Below are 17,089 nucleotides of genomic sequence, written 5' to 3'. Positions count from 1 at the left end.
CTGTTGGGGAGAGGGGCTTGCATCTGGGGAGTATGTTTCCTGGCGGAGCGATATTTGTTTACAGGCTGAGGGCAGTACTGTAAGTGAGTAGCGCTTCGAGAAGGCGGCTCTGACATAAATTAATATTGAAATTACTCCATCAGCTCTGCTTGCCCCCCATCTCACCCCCCAAGCGGAGACTGGTCTTCTTGTTGGATTGCCCATGCACTTGTTGCAGAAACAGCCAAGGTAGGCAAGAAGCTTAAGTTTCATTTAAAAAAAAATTAGTTGGGGGGATGCTCCGTGCGAAGATGGGGGAGGGGAAGGGACAGAGTGGGGGGACAGGGAAGGAAAAGTCTCCCCCCACTTTACTTTCAGTATGTTAACGGGGCCTTCTCACTGCTTCCCTTCTTCCCTCTCTCCCTCTCTGTGCTGCATGGCATCCCAGCAAAGGGGGAGGGGTGCGATGGGCGCTAAAATTGGCAGACCCGGCTTAAAGGGTAGTGGTGGCTTACACTTGAAGGTTGTGATGTTATAAAGCCTTCATTCTTCCAGCCAAGAAACCGCAGGACCCTAGGGATGTGCCTTTTGGGGTTTTTGACATGATGCATATATGTATATATATGCGCCTGTGGGCTCTTTGGGGGCCGGGTACCCCCCAGAAGTTAAAGTGGCCACCCAGTTGAGAGAAATGTGTGAGGGGGTAAACCTGCCCCTCCAGTCCCAACTTCAGTTTGGAAACTGGGAAGTTGTTGCTGGTGATCTAAAGAAATAGATATTAGAAAACAACACAAAACCACCCATTCTTTGGCGGAGGCCGACAGCACCTGGCCGGCAGCCTCTGGTCAACGCTGGGCTAGGGCATGTGCGCCTGCCATCCTTAGGTTAAAAGAAAATGATTTCTGATTCCTTCGTGTGCCTTGCACTGGCCTGTTAGAGCCACCTTTGTGGAAACTCTTCCCAGACCAGACGCGGCTTTGGCAAGTGAACGTGCGTTTTGAAGCAGGTTGCTAACAAGCATGGCCTGGGCTGTCTTGTAAAAGTGCATGGAAGTGATGCTTAGAAATGACGGATCCAGGGACGGCTGAAGAGTTATTTAAAAAAACGAACAAACAAAAAACTCTCCCAAAAGCCGGCTAGGTGCACTTTTTAGCAGAGCTTTAAGAAAGGAGTTTCCAGCTGTCCCAGTTGGTACCAACCTTCTGCATTCATTAAACGTTTCAAGAAAGCAGTCTGGTCACAAACGGTGTGGTTTTGTGCCCACTGGAAGGATAACAAGCAGAGGTACTCAGCGGTTAACTAGTTAACCAGCAGTCCTTGCTTCTCCCTCCCTCTGTTTTCCTGGTACTCAGCCTGCTGGTTTCTGCAGATGGGTTGTAGGTCTTGGCTGTCAGGTACCTGGGATTATGCTGGGAGTTTTAACTTTGCCAGGATAATTTTAGCACCAGAGGTTTAAACCCAGACATGCTTAGTAGGGTCAGGGAATAAATACTAGGCAGTGTGGTTAACTAAAGTTGGTTAAGCTTTCTGCAGTTCTGTCGCCAGGCTCAATTCTAGTAGGGGAAAAAATGGGTTTAAAAATATTTCTCTACATGTTACTGATGGACAGTGCTTGCTTGCTTTCCTTCCCGTTATCAGATTTCCAGATTGAGAATTTGTTAATTTGGCATCTTGAGAGTTGACTTAGTTAGGAATTAAATATTGTTGCCACTTATCAAATGTTCTTAACTAGGCATTAAACAAATTAGCTATTATTTTTTTTCCCTGCTGAAAATCTGGGTTTGGTTGGTATATATGCAGAGAAGGTAAACAAAATCTTTGTGTGTGTTTATTCCAGGATAGTGGAATTATTGACATGCCTACCCTCAAAGCCAAGAGCAGTCATCCAGGGTTTTTTTTTTTTCCTCTTATATTTATGAGATTTATTTTATTGTCTTGCTTTGGCCATTAATCAAGTCACAGTAGCTTCTTTTTTTCTCTTCTGCTGAGAATGTTCTTGGGGTAATAAAGGTTTGAAGGCCCATGAATCATAATTCATTCTTTTAAAAACATTGTGGTGATTGTCAGGATTTGATTTATAGGAATTGATACAGGGAGTGACACAGCTCTTTGGGCCCCGCCCTTTTAGGCATGTCCATTTTTGCCAAAGATTTGTTGAGAAGCTAGCTTGACATCTCAGAAAAGAGTGTTTCACGTCTGCTTTATGGGCATTGAGAAGAAGATTAATTTTACAGGTTCCATAGTAAACATGAGTCTTTTCACAGCTTGGTAAGCAGGCATCCACATAGCAGGCATGTGTTAATATCACATAGCATTTATGTGAGCTTGCTGTGAAAACAGTTGTTCTATGAACTGTGTGGAAAGTACTCAGTTTTGCTTCCTTTAACCCGCTTGGGCTTGTGGTTTTTGTTGAGGTAGGAACATTCATTATAAATGAGGAGACTGCTGCTTATATAATAACATGTGTGGTCACAAAAACAAAGCTTATTTATAATATTCTTTTTCTCATGCTTTGATGGTTGGGATGGTCATAATAATCAAAAGCATTGTTTTTTGGGGAAAGTGTAAGGATTCTCCATAAAGTTGACTAATCAGAAAGCGTTAACATTTGTCTTGCATTCAGTAGTTGGCTCAAGTATACAGTGTCTGTAAAGTGACGAAGTTTTTTTTGTGACGAAGGTGATTTGATGCTCAAAGCAGGAGGGAAATGTCACTGAAAAGTGCGGAGGGTTAAAAATGCACAGTTTGATCTGTGAGTTCCATTCGTGTCTGAAATTCTATCACTTGGTCTTGTGGAGAGAGGTCTCCAGAGGTCTCGACAGTGTCTTCCTGGGCCAACGGCCAAATTGCTTCATGGACTTGGGCGAGTTGATTAACTTCTGTTTTTGTCTTCGCATGGAGAGAGTGGATTTGTACCTTGGCATTCCAAAAAGGACTCTTGAGTCGCCTGGTAATCTTGACCGTCAGCGTAAGGAAATACTGATGAAAGTCTGCCACCATCTTGGGGGGGGAAAAGTGCATGGTTGATTACCTAATTATATGTGCTAATAGAGAGTGGCACATAATCCCAGGCACCAAAAATAATTTTAGTTCATCTTGGAAGTTTCCCCTGCAGCCAGCTGGTTCACCTGTCTAATTAGGCTTGATCAAGTCTAAGGTTAATTGAGCAGACCAGAAAGCTTAGTGTGGCTTTACCCACTTTCTGTGGAAATTCACACGTGGGTAATTGGAATTTGTTTGTACATTTGCCATAGGGTTCACGGTAATGATATTGTATTACTGTTGCTTCTGGGATATCTCATGTTTCACTGTGGGCATTTTTTGGGGAAAAGCTCTTGATGTTTTTATTGACTTTGAACATTGACATGTAAAGTAAGGATCCAGACCTGTGGCTCAGACCCCAGGGTATACAAATTTGTGCTGATTTTCCTGCTCTAAAAGCATTTGAATTCAGTTCATTTTACCTCTGACTTCATAAAACTGTGTGATTTAGGGAGGAGAGAGGATCAGAATCAGCGGGGGTCTTGTGGGTTAGTAATATTTCTTAATTTGCATGTTTAAGGGGAACCAGTAAAATAAAGGCGAAATTAAACAGTTGCTTTCTTTTGTGGGGAGAGGGAGGCAAGGGCAGCTGGTTCTGTTCTTGGGCATACTTTTCAGCAAGGCCACTCTGGCGTTTTAAGGAATAATATAGGCTTGATAACATGAGTTTGATTCCATGGCTCTCTTCATCTGTTTTTTTCTTTCTGGGTTAAATAAAATACACAACAAAAAGACCATGTGACATTTTATAAGAATTTTCAAATTCTCTGGGCAGCCGCTGGTAGGGCGCACTGGCTAATTTGGGTTTACTGAGAAAATGGATGATTTTTGCTTTTTCCTCGTGGAAGATAGGCTGAGAATGGGTAGGCCATGCCGAGCTATTGGGCTTTTTGGTTTAGCAGTATTAAAACTTTTTTTTTTTTTGATAGAGAGGAAGGGGTAAAAAGAACTTGTGTGCCCAAATGGCAATGATAAGTCTAGGCTCACAAACGGTAACACTTATTTTCATGCCATGACCGACTCTGGTTTATTCATTTGTACGCTCGGCCGTTACTTACTGAGCACCTACTATTTGTCAGGCACTAAGTTTAGGCTCTGGGAATACGTTGATAATTCAAGGAGGCATAATCATTTCCCTCTACCCATCCCCCAACCTTCCCCTAGTTTACAGTCCAGAGGAGAGGTTGACATGTAAAGATATATATATTACAAAATGTGAGAAATGCTCTGATGAAATCCCAGGGAGCAATGACCTGGACTTACTTAGCTAAAAGCAGCCAAGAAAAGCCTCTCTGGGGATTGAGGGTGGCAGAAACAGAGGGCACCAGGCAGAGGGGAGCCTTGGTGGAAGGCCTTTGGCTTTGGGGGTAACTGAAAAGAGGCACAGGTGGATATCTGGGAGGGAGAGAGGGCACATGAGATGATTGATCATGCAGGGCTCTGGGATCCTTGAAAGGTTTGGGTTTCATTCGAAGTATAGTGGGAAGTCATTGAAACTTTGCAGGGAGAAGTGACAACCCCTGACCAATGCGCTAGTGGAGAGGGGCAGGTGTGGAACAGGGAGCACAGCAATGTATGTGGCAGTTGAAGCAGGTCAGGTGAGGAGGTGACGGAGGTGAATGGAGGGGCTGGTGGGTGCGGGATGAACATTAAAGGTAGAAGGGGCAGGTCTTGCTGATGGATTTGGTGGGGGGTGGGGAGGAGGAATCTAGGATAACAGGTTTGTGACTTGAGCAGTTGGGTAGATGGGTGGTGCTATTTGCTGAGATGGGGAAGAGGGAGAGGGAGGGTACAGAATCGTGCTGTTTCAGTTCGGGCCCCTTTGAATTTGAAATGCCTGTTCAGTTCAACGTGGAGAGGGTAGGCAGGCAGTCTGATACAGCATCCCGTGCCAGAGGACTGGCCAGGCAAGAGATGAAAATGTGTGAATCGTCAGCCAGGGGGAATATTTTATACCAGGAGACTGGTGGACAAGTCCTAAGGAGCCTGGAGGCAAAGGGCAATGTGTATGTAGGTGTGTGTGATAAGGCCAGAAAAATCACTAATGGATTTGGCCAAATGGAAGCCATTGGCAACTTAGAGAACAGTTTCAGTGGAGGGAGGGATTGGGTAGGAGCAGTGTTGGAGGGGGCTGGCAGGGGAATGGGAAGTGAGGAACTGTTAGTAGCATGTGTAGACAACTTTTGGGCAAAGCTTGACCAGGAAGGGGGGCCAGTGGAACGGAACAGGAGCTGGAAGGGCATGTGGTAAAAGAAAGGGTTTTTTTGGGTTCTGGTGGTATATTTATTTGTGTGCTGTTGGAAAAGATCAGTGGAGAGGGATTGATTGATCAAGAGCAATGGGTTGGGTCACCTGAGCAAAAGCCCTTGAGATCTGTGGGGGGGGGTCTGGCCTTTCCTGGAGGAGGGACATTTCCTTCATGTGGCCTGAGTACAGATGAGGGGAAGGTGAGGGAGCTGTGCACGGGCCGGAGGTGCTGCCTCTCCATGGGAAAGGCTTTGGGCGCAGGACTTAACTCCACCCAGAGACTGCAGGGTTAAGACTGCATCAGAAAATTGTACTGCATTTTTTTGAACATTTGACTGCATTACTGAGCAGTACAGAGGAAAGAGCAGATTATTTCGCTTGGGAAAAAGAGTCTTCAGTTAAAGTGATTTGGGCCTTACATTGAATTTATTTGAAAACTATGATTGGAAATAGACATTTGTGATTTTCAGCCCTGTTCAGAAGTTGGTGGGCATTGTATCATATGTTTTGAACAAGAAGCTCCTAAAAAAAGGATGAAGGTCCGCCTCTCCTTCAGGGTACCTTTCACAAAAATATGCCATAGTCTGCCAGCCTCTGTGGCTAGCCATGGGGTCGGCATGGGGGGTAGATGGGTGAGCAGAGAGTCAGAAAACCTGGGTTGGGGTCCTGCTCCATCTTTGCTCTGGACAAGTCAGCCTCTGAGCCTGTCTCCACATCTGCAGAAAGTGGGTGATACCATCTGTCGTCTTTCTTAGACTTGTGAGGATGGAATCAGATAATGTACGGAAAGTGCTATGTAAACTGTAACAGGCAGCAGCAAGGTGAATTGATCTTCAGCCAGATCTTCTTTTCAGATAGAAAAACCTGACAACCAATGAAACACTTACCTTAATTTCCCCAGGTTTCTACTGAAAACTGTTCACCGTATCCACTCCCACTGATGTTCCCTCCTCGAAGTCACTTTCTATTTGGGGCTTTCAAGTCCTGTGTGGTCCCTTTAGCAAAACTGATCTTACTGTTGGAAGCATCAGAATGCTGGCTGAGAAGTGTTAGTCACAGAGGTTCAAACTCTGATTCCATATTTAGAATTTGAGACCTGTCCACCCAAAGGGCCAAACTAACTTGATCTGTGAACTGGGTGCTGGGGAACCTTGAACCTCCTGGTCGTAGCAGTCTCCATTTGCATTCAGTGTTTGTTTTGTAAATGAAGACTGTTGTGTAAACTGAGTCTATCAAAAAACAGTCCTTGACCCCGTAGTTTTACTGTGTGTGCTAGGAAGTCGGTTCCAGTTTTGAGAAATAACCCATGATTTTCACTAATCGAAAATCTGCTCAGTAGGGTGAGGCTCTCTTTCTTTCTTTCTATAATAATTTTTATCATGAAAAATCTTTAAACATACACAAAAGCAGACAGGGTAGTGTAATGAACTCCCTTGTGCCCCTCAGCTAGATTTAGCGGTTAGTTAGATTTTGCACCTGTGAATAACGGGACTTCTTGTATTTATTTGTGTAATAAATACAAGTTGTCAGTTTTGAGAGATCAGTGGAACCGATATCAGTCTGGTTTCATAGAGAGGGGAAAATAATCAACGAAAAATCAGAGAGGGAGGAAATGGATGCCATCATTGAAATAACTAGTGTTTACTTAGCATTTTGTAGGTCCAAAGCCTCTTTGGCTTGTTCTATTTTACCACTGTCTTGCAACAACCATACGAGGTAGATATTCTTCTCATTTTACAGCCGAGGAAAGTGAGGCTCCAGAACTAGAATTGAAAAAATGTAAATAAGTGATTAACTTGCAGTCACATGACCAGCCAGCATTCAAAGCCCGGGTTTAATGCCAGAATTTGAATGGTCTCCAAATTTTGTTGTACTCTCAAATAGATAATGCTGTATAGTATTAAATAAGAATGTGATAGAATATATGCAAAAGATCATGGAAACCAAGATGTTCATCTGGGAATTTCGGGCTTATAACTCCAGTGACCGTAGTTGGAAATACTCAGATGATTTAAGCATGCTTTGGGCATTACATTTTTAAAAACTTGACTCTTCTGGCTCATTCTGGAACACACAGCTTTAAGCCTGCCTCGTAATTAAAGCCAAAATTTGACTTGAACAAATCACATGGCTATTCTCTATCAGCCTCCTCCTACTCTCAGCCTAGTCCCTTTTGAGGGGCCCCTCAGTAGAGGAACCTGGACAATCTGTAGTCATTTCTAGATAGTGTGGCCTTTAGTCTCCAGGCTCTGGCTTTGGTCATAACTGGGCCTTGGGCAGTGTGCTACCTTGGAAAGCTTCCTGCGGGCCCCAGAGGTCTTTGTCATAACAAAGGCTACTCTGAGGGCCTCTCCTCATCTTTGGGAAATTACCTCCCACCTAACTTTGAAAGATTCTTTTAAAAGGAAAAGGAAAAAAGATGGATTTGATGCCCAGGGAGTTTTAATAGGAGTGTCCTTTGAGTTGCCTCTGTTTTCATCACAATGGGAGATACCAAGCTCTCTTAAAAGTCAACTGAAGGATACCAGTAATTGAGGCTGATTGTTAAGTATTGGGACTTGTTCACTTTTCTTTTTTAATTGGGTGAACACATGCTAGCCAAGGGGTTTTTATGGGGAGCCACAGTAGGTAGGACATTTAGGGGCCTCTTTCCTTTTGAAGAGTCTGAGCTTCTTTAGAAACCAGTGTAGAATTCAAACAATTTCAGCGTGCAGACACTCAGATTCCTAAGTCCTTCTTGAGGGCCCTGTGTGCCTGGTTGCAGGTTAGGTCTGGAGTGGGCTGGAGGGGGTGCACTTGGGTGCTGCAGCCCTTGGTGCTGTTGGCAAACGTACCGTGTCTCCACCCCTTCTAGACTGCCCTGGGGAGGGCAGAACTGGGTCATTCATTTTTGTACCCCCAGCACCCAGTACAGAGCCTGGCACTAGTTAGTGCAGTATAAAGGCTTACTTATTTAAGAATCAGCTTTTGTTGTTGTGGTGGTGGTGGTGGTGGTGGTTTTTGTTTTGCCTTTGGTTTTTCTCCCCACTGGCTCTTGCTGGAGGAGAAATCCAGGCCTCTCTGCCACCAGGGTCAGTTCTTGCAGCCACTGAAGGAGATCAGACTAGAGAAATGTTTCCTTCCCTCTTGCTTTCGCGGCCTCTCAGCCTTTAGCTGGGGTGGTTTAACTGAGCTCTGAAATGCAAATGCGGTCCCATCCCCCATCCCTTTTAATAAGTGACATTTTGTTAAATCAGTTATTCAAGGCCTTATCTATATTTCTGTCTGTGCTGGCTTAGTCAAAATAGGAAAGAGAGTGAATATTAGATTTCTTCACCCGCCCCCTCCTCCCTCCCCTTCGAGCAACTCTCCATAAGATTTCCGATAGGGGAGGGGTGCTGTGTCCTTGAAGAAGTAAATGCTGCATGCAGAAAAAATGTGGAGGGCTTTGACTTGTAGCAAATGCTGTTTTTCAGCAGCTGTGATTTTTCCATTTTTCTTTTTCTTTCTGTTTTGATTAGTGGAACTCATTGTGCTCCAGGGTTGGGATTGCGATGGGGGAGGGCGCGGAGCGAACAGCTTTTACTGGGAGAGCTCGAGTTGGGGAGGCGGAAGGGGAGAAGGGATTTATTGAAAGTATATGTCTACTTCTGCTATGATAAAGCGGCAGGCATGTAAAAATGCAAGGGGGAAATCATTATTGTGGTAATGTAGGCAGAGCGCCGCTTTCTCATTAACAGAGCTTAGCCCACGTGGAGGAGGAGGCTGCCTGGCTGCTTTGAGACTTGGGGTATTCAATAATAGCAGAAACTCAGGGGATTGTCTCCATCCCCCCTGCTCACCCCCTCCAGCTGCCTTCTCCTTTCTTTCTCCCATCAGTTTGTAACCTTTTCAGAGCTGCTTGTTGGATTTCATGGTCTCCTTCCTCCCCCCTGCCACCCCAAAATGCTGCAAGCACTGTTTAATTTTTAAAGTCAGAGGGAAATAAAATAAATTTTCTCTTGGGAACTCCAGAAGAATTTCGGCAACACAGGGTGAGTCAGAGATTGGATTATATCCCCTGCATCCCAGAGAGCACCATGGAGCGGCTATTTAGGGGCTCAGGAATTTGCATATGCTGTGGGGGTATCCAAATGAGGCCTCCAGATCTGTGTGCCTGGCCCCGTGCAGATGTGTTGGTCATTCAGCCTCCTGACATCTGTAAGTGGCAGATGCGAGGAAACTTTTCACTTGAGGAACCTGGGACTCAAGACATTTCAGCACCTGGCTTAAGAACACACAAGTACTGAGTTTCAGAACTGGTCCCAGGCCCAGGGCAAACTCCAAAGATTGGTTCCTGATCAGTAGTTGATGCTGCCTTTAAAAACGGGCTAGTCAGCCCTGGCTGGTTTGGCTCAGTGGTTAGAGCGTCGGCCTGTGGTCCAGAGAGACCCGGGTTCGGTTTGTCCCCGGCCCTGGTTGGGTCGTGTGGGAGGCAGCCACTCGATGTGTTCCCTTTCACGTGGATGTTTCTCTCTCTCTCTCTCTTCTTCTCTCTCCCTCCCACTCTACTATCTGAACAAAAAATGGAAAAATGTCCTCGGGTGAGGATAGAAACAAAAAAAACGGGCTAGTCACTTCCCCTGTTCTGTTCTGTAGATTCTGGGAACCTGGGCAGAATAGCGTCACCACGAGCCCAGCTGTGGATGGCTATGGTAGAGTGCGCAGGATGTTCATGAGGACTCCGCCAGAACTGTCACTCTAAGGAAGGTCAAGGTTAGGGACTCATCTTTGTTAGAACAGGTGAGTGCCCCGCCTCCATCCCTGCCTGGCTACTGACTTAGCTGACAGCTTGTTCATCAAGCATTTATTGAGTGCCTTCCATGTGCCAAGGTTGTACCAGTGGCTGGAAATACCAGGACAGATAAGAGGCAGAGCTCAGAGCCTAGTGGAAGATGGTGATGAGGACATAGAAATATGATACACAGCGATGCCTGCCTAGAAAAAGACCACACTTCAGACGTAGTAAGCGCGAGAGACTGTAGAGCATCCAGGGAAGTCTTCAGAGAGCGGTGGCACCTGGCGGCGTTGTGTGCGTTCAGCAGGGGATCGCCAGGCGGACAAGGGGAGGGGAAGAGCAGATAGCATGGTGAGTATAGAAAGCCACATGCGGAACCATCACTTCAAAGCTTATCTACCTGACTTCATTTTCTGTCCCCTACAGTGTCACGCCCTAGAACTGCCGTCCAGTGTGATAGCTGTTAGCCGTGCATGGCTGTTTACATGTACATAATTCGAAATGAAAGGCAATGAACAGTTTAGCTCCCCGGTTGCACTGGCCACATGTCAAGTGCTCAGTAGCAACATGTGGCTCGCAACTGCCATATTGGAAAGCATACAGAGCGTTCCCGTTAGTGCAGAAAGTTCTGTTAGCTAGCGCTGCTCACAGCCTCTGCTCCCGGGTTTCTTCTGCGTGGAATGTTGCCTCCGTTGCCCTTACCTGGCTCACTCCCACTTCCTCCAGGGGCTTGTCCGAAACACCCCGGCCTGGGCTTCCATCTCACTGTCTGCATGGCAGTAGTCCCTCTCCGTGTCTGTCTCCTCAGCAGGGCTCTGGCTTCTTAAGGTTATAAGCCAGGTCTTGATCATCCTCGTGCCATGTCCAGTTATCATTGTGTCCCCAGTACCCCGCTGGGGCCTGGCGCATGGAAGCGCTCAGTGACGGTTGTAGTTGATGGGGCTGGAGAGGTAGGCAGGGATTGAGCAGGGAGGACCCAGTGCCATGTATGGAGCTGGTCTTGACCCTGTAGGCAGTGGGAGACAGTGAGGAGGGCTGTGTGGGGGAATGGGGTCAAGTCCGATTTATATATTAGAGAGTACTCCCAGAGGTGAGACAGGCTGGAGTGGCTGGGCTTGTAGGTCAAGAGATCTGTTAGGAAAGTGCTGGAAATCCAGGGGCAAGAGGGCTACAGGTCTGGACTCAGGCTTGGCAGTGATGTTGAAGAGTAGCATCACCATCTTGCCAAGTCAGACCCTCCTGCCATTTCTCTCTCTGTTTCGGGTGCTCCGAAACCACCGGAAGAATTCTCTTTCTCTTCTCTGGGTTTCTCGACCCCTTTGCTCTCTGTGGCCCCTAGCCAGCTGTCCCCTGGCTCCCTCCCTCTCTTGGCTTACCTGTTCGTTTCCCTTTAGGGTATGTCTTCCTCTCTGTTGTTCCATTTCTAAACCCTTAACGTGGACTCGGAGCAGAAGCCCAGGGCCCAGCGGCTGAGGTTTCAGCCTCCTGTCTCTCAGCCTCTGCCATGTTCTTCTCTGAGGACACTTTTGGGGGCTGAATTTACAGAGCTTGTAGAGAGTTTTGAAAAGGAGTCTGGGAAGTAATGACATCAATCTAGGCCCTTTGAAATAGCTAAGAAGGAACCAGGATGGCAAAACTGAGCGAAGCATGAGAGGATTATTTTGCTTAGGAAGGTGAGGCGATGCGCTCTGGCCATGGTGACCTCACGCTGCGTGTTCGAAGATAAAATACATTTCAAAATGTAGCAGCTACCTATCGAGTACAGATGTGTGCCACCATTTAACAGATGGGCGGGCAAAAGTAGGTCAATGATAAGTAACACGGTAATTAATAAATAAATGAGAATACAAGAATAAACTGTTTTGCGTACTCACATTCTGTATACCTACTTTTGCCCAATCCTTTGTTTTACCTCATTTAATCCTCAGAGCAGCTCCACAAAGAAGGCATTATTATTACTATTTTTTATCCTCACCGAGGACATTTTTCCATTCTTGTTCAGATAGAGAGGAAGGGAGAGGGAGGGAGGAAGAGAGAGAAAGAGAGAGAAACATCGACGCGAAAGGGACACATTGAGTGGCTGCCTCCCGCACGACTCCGACCAGGGACAGGGACAAATCGCAACCGAGGCACGTGCCCTTGACCAGAATCGAACTTGCGACTCATTGGTCTTCAGGCCAACACTCTAACCGCTGAGCCAAACTGGCCAGGGTGAAGAAGGCATTATTATCCCCGTCGTACAGGTGAGGACGAAGAGGCTCACTCAAGGTCTCATGGCTAGCAAGTTGCAGAGCAGGGATTTAAACTCAGGAACCAGACCTGCCTCCCGTTAACCTTGCCAGTCAGCGTGCCTGAGTTGTGCTCAGAAATAGGCTATTACAATATGGTGCAAGAGGACCCCGCCGACCCTCTGCGGTATTTATTGTTGGGTAGCAGTCGACTCCTCAGAGCCTCCTCCTCCTCACCCTCAGTACCTGTGCTTTCTTTACTGGCTGAAAAAGTTTGAGAGTCCAGGAGATAAAAGATGCAAAAGTGCTTTGTGAACTATAAAGCCATCAGACACTTGACTCTTCTGCGTTACTGTTCCTGAAGGGGCGCAGTTCTGCAAGGGTCGGGCCCTGGTGCTGTATTTGGTTCGGGGCAGGATGTGTGTCGGGCGCTAGGTCTCCATCGTTCACTTCCCGCAGTGCCTCAGCTCCGCCTCACGCGTTCCACCTGATCTGGGGGAACAGTTGGTGGCTGGGCTGCTTGGCGGGTAGACCTTGGACCGGCGCTGGAGCGCCCTGTATGACCTTGGGAAAGTCACTTCACCTTCCTAAACCTGTTTCCTGAAATGGTCATATCTACTTGGATAGGTCATTGGGAAGCTGCATAGCAGAGTGTATGTAGAAATCAGCACTTTGTAAGCCAGGTGGTGACGTGTTTGTGGAAGGGAGGTCGTGGACTTCACTGTCTGTTGAGCAGACTCTTGGCCTGTCCCCCTTCCCTGGTCAGCATGTCACAGCTCAGATTTTTTTTTTTTAATCCTCACTCGAGGACATTTTTCCATTTTTTGTTCAGATAGAGTGGGAGGGAGAGAGAGGAAGAGAGAAGTATTGACGTGAAGGGACACATCAAGTGGCTGCCACCCACATGACCCTAACCTAGGGCCTGGGACAAACTCTAACCGAGGTATGTGCCCTTAGCGGGAACCGAACCTGGGTCTCTCTGGACCGCAGGCCGACGCTCTAACCTCTGAGCCAAACCGGCCAGGGCGCTCACGGCTCAGATTTACACACCGTTCTCTCTGCTTTTAAGGCCTGGAGGAGACGTGATTCAAAGCTTCATTAGAGCTAAGACTTTTTTATTTTTTCACTGAAATTGTGTAAATGGTTAAGTGAGAATATTTCATAAAACTTCCTTTTGGGGAAGGAGACTACAAATAGTACATAGTAATTATAGAGAATTTGGAAAATAGTGACAGGTACAAGGAAGAAAATAAAAATAGCCTTTAATTCCTTCCTATTAACATTTTAATAAGTTCCTCCGAGAAAGTTCTGTGGGCAGGACGGTCGAGTCAGACTGCCTGGCTTTGAATCCAGGAGCCTTCACTCACTGAAAATGGTGACACTGACCTGTAGGGCTGGATGAAATGAAGTGAGGTGATACATGAAAAACACTTGGGGTGCTCCTGGCAGCTAGGAAGTTCTCAATACATATTTACTACGATATTATGCTTTAAAATAGTGTTAGGGGCATTCATTTGGATATGCTTTCATATATTGATCATTAAATGTTCCTTAGAAAAGATTTTTCTTAAATAGTTGTTTAGAATTCATTTCAATAGATTTTATGTTTAATAAATATTTATTAATTAGTCTCTATTAGAAAATTAGCTTGTTTATAATTTTCGACTATTATAAATAATGCTTTGATGAACATCGAGGTACATGCATCTTTGATCACATATCAGATTATTTTCTTAAGGTAAATGCCCGGGAAGGAGAATTACTATGTTAAAGAGAGTAGGCATTTTTAAGGTTCTCAGTAATATTTCCTAATTGTTCCTCATAGAGTTTAAAGATCAATTTGTATTCACACTACTAACATATGAGAGTACTCACCTCACTTCATCAACCCGTTTCTCAAAAATGGCAGTTCTTGGGTCGCATGGATTACCTTCTGAACAAGACCCAGCACTTTTCTGGGGCCCCGTTTTATTCCTTGCTGCAAGGTGGAGTGCAGACGTCTCTTGCATGATGGTAAAGGAGGATATTTATGTGTTACTTTAGCAAGATCTTTGGATTTCTGTTTTGGAAAGACTGTGCCTATGACCTGAATTACTATCAGAAGTGATTCTTTCTGCCGACTTAGAACTTCCTCATGTTTATGGAAAGAGGACTTGAGTGCTTCTCTCACACTGAAGTGAGGGAGCTGCCAGTCCCTGTCGGGGCCACAGGATGTGTCTGATAGCTGGTCTGTGTTGTGTTGGTAGACGCAAGCATTCTTCATTCATACCAATCATTGGCTGCAGAATTACAGGGTCTCTGACTAGTTTTCTAGGAATTTGTTCCTTTTGAAACTTTATAAGAAAATGAAGGCTACTTTCACCTCCCCCAAGAAAATATGGTAGTAGTGATATATGAAACCAGATATTGAGAAAAAAAAGTTGTTTGGAAAATGCTGAGGAGTATAAAGAAAATGAAAACTGGTCATTATTTCATCATCTTGATAGAACTTTTGCTTTAAAAAGTGGTTTATTTATAGTATTTGAAAGAAGAAAAAAAAAATATATATACACACATATATATATACATTCATATATATATATCTTTGCATAGTTGGATGCTTTGTGTATATGATTTTTTATTTTGTGTTTTAGAGCTTACCCTAAATTAATACCTTAACTATTTCCTGGACAATGCATGCTTGTTATAATACTTGGACTCCTTTTGTCTTTAATGCTTTCTGAGGTCTTGTGATTTTTATTCTCTCTATATACACAAGGTGGAACAAAAATAGTTTTACAGTTGTGAGTACGTGATGAAAAAGTTTATTCTTGTATTGTTATTTATTAATTATCATACTACTTTCCATGCAAACAACTGTGAACCTACTTTTGCTCTTCCCTGTATATTAAACCCACAAAACATTGTTTTAAAAAGTCAGTAGTAACAGATAATCCACATATTTACTCTTTTTGGTGTTCTTTATTTCTTCCTGTATAACTATACTCAGCTCCTCTCTCAGATTAATTACCTTCAGTCTGAACTCCATTTAGAAGGGTGTGTGTGTGTGTGTGTGTGTGTGTGGTGGAGGGTGTCTACTGGTGTCACATTGTGTAGATTTTTGTTTGAACACCTTTGTATTTGGAGGATATTTTCACTGGATATAGAATTCAAGCTTGTCTTTTTTTTTTTTTTTTTTTTATTCTCATCCGAGGACACTTTTCCACTTTTTGTTCAGATAGAGTGGGAGGGAGGGTAGGGGAGAGAGAGAGAGAGACATCCACGTGAAAGGGACACATTGAGTAGCTGCCTCCCGCATGACCCGACCAGGGCCGGAGACAAACTGCAACCGAGGTACCTGCCCTTAGCAGGAACCGAACCTGGGTCTCTCTGGACCTCAGGCCGATACTCCAATTGCTGAGCCAAACCAGCCAGGGCTAGCTTGTCTTTCTTTTTTATTTAATTTTTTAAAGATATGTTATCGTCTTCTGGCTTCTTTCATTTCTATTAAAAAGTCATCTGTCAGTTTTATTGTGGTGTTTTAGGGAACATATTTGTTCTCTTTAGCTTTGTTTATTTAGCAGTTTTATTTACCATGATATGCGTAAGTATGCATAAGTGTGATTTTCTTTGTATGTATTTTCCATGGAGTTTGGAGAGCTTCCAGAATTCATGGCTTGCTTTTTATTTTTTGTCAGTTTTAGAAAATTCTTGGGCTGTTATCTTCAAATACTGCTTTTGCCCTGTTTTGTCTCTCCTCTTAGAAACCTGCACACATATGAAACCCTTTCATGGTATCCTACATGTCCCTGAACCTCATTTTTATTTTCTGTGCTTCAGTATGAAAATTTTTGTTATTGACCTATCTTCCAGTTCACCAGTCATCTCTTCTGCTGTTTCTTAATTGTTGCCAAACCCGTGTATTCAATTCTTAATTTGTTTTTATTTTTTGTAAATATTTTATTTATATATAAGTAATATGTAATATTTATGTATTTAAAAATATATAATATTTATGTATTATCTACTTACGATAAAATATTTTAAGTGGATTTTTTTTTTTTATTCTCCCCCTGAGGACATTTTTGCATTTATCTTCAGATAGAGCAGGAGAGAGATGGGGGGGGGAGAGAGAAACATCAGTGTGAGAGAGACACATCGAGTGGTTGCCACCCACACGACCCCAGCCAGGGTGGGGACAAACTGCAACCCAGGTACATGCTCTTAGCCGGAACCAAACCTGGGACTCTCTTGTCCGCAGGTGGATGCTCTAACCACTGAGCCAAACCGGCCAGGGCTGGGTTTTCTTTTTTTTTAGTTTGTTTTTAAAATTCATTTTAAATTATAGTTGACATACAATATTATATTAATTTCAGGTATACAACAGTGATTAGACATACCTTACAAAGTGATTGCCATGATAAGTCTGATAAGTCTAGTACTGATCTGACATCATACATAGTTATTACAATATTATTGATTATATTCCCTATGTTGAACTTTACTTCCCCATGGCTAATTTTATAGCTGGCAGTTTGTACTTAATCCTCTTTACTGTTTTTGTTCATCTCCCCACCTGCTCCTATCTGGCAATGTTAGTTTGTTCTCTGTATTTATGAATTTGTTTTGTTTTTTCATTTATTTATTTTTTTAGATTTCTAAGTGAAATAATATAATCTTCCTGTTTGTCTTATTTCATGTAGCATAATACCCTCTAGGTCCATCCATATTGTCACAAATGGCAAAATTTCTTTTTTTTGGCTGAGTGATATTCCATTGTATGTAGTACCACATCTTATTTATCCATTCCTCTGTTGAGGGGATTATTTTTCATGATTGTGTTTTTCTCTTAGTTTGG

The 17,089-nt window shown here is 44.2% G+C and overlaps 1 protein-coding gene across 1 annotated transcript in view; it reads left to right on the top strand.

Moving 5' to 3' along the window:
• The window catches only part of TRERF1 (transcriptional regulating factor 1), a 205,130-nt gene that overhangs the window by 730 nt on the left and 187,311 nt on the right, over positions 1 to 17,089 (top strand). Inside the window, exon 2 of the mRNA XM_036247866.1 lies at positions 144 to 228. The gene's annotated coding sequence lies outside the window, so the exon portion shown is untranslated. The remainder of the gene's footprint in view (positions 1 to 143; positions 229 to 17,089) is intronic.

The sequence above is a fragment of the Molossus molossus genome, unplaced genomic scaffold (assembly GCF_014108415.1).
Source record: "Molossus molossus isolate mMolMol1 unplaced genomic scaffold, mMolMol1.p scaffold_m16_p_8, whole genome shotgun sequence".
Taxonomy (NCBI): Eukaryota; Metazoa; Chordata; class Mammalia; order Chiroptera; family Molossidae; genus Molossus; species Molossus molossus.
The sequence above is the reverse complement of the archived record's forward strand: the minus strand, read 5'-3'. Positions and strand labels throughout refer to the sequence as shown.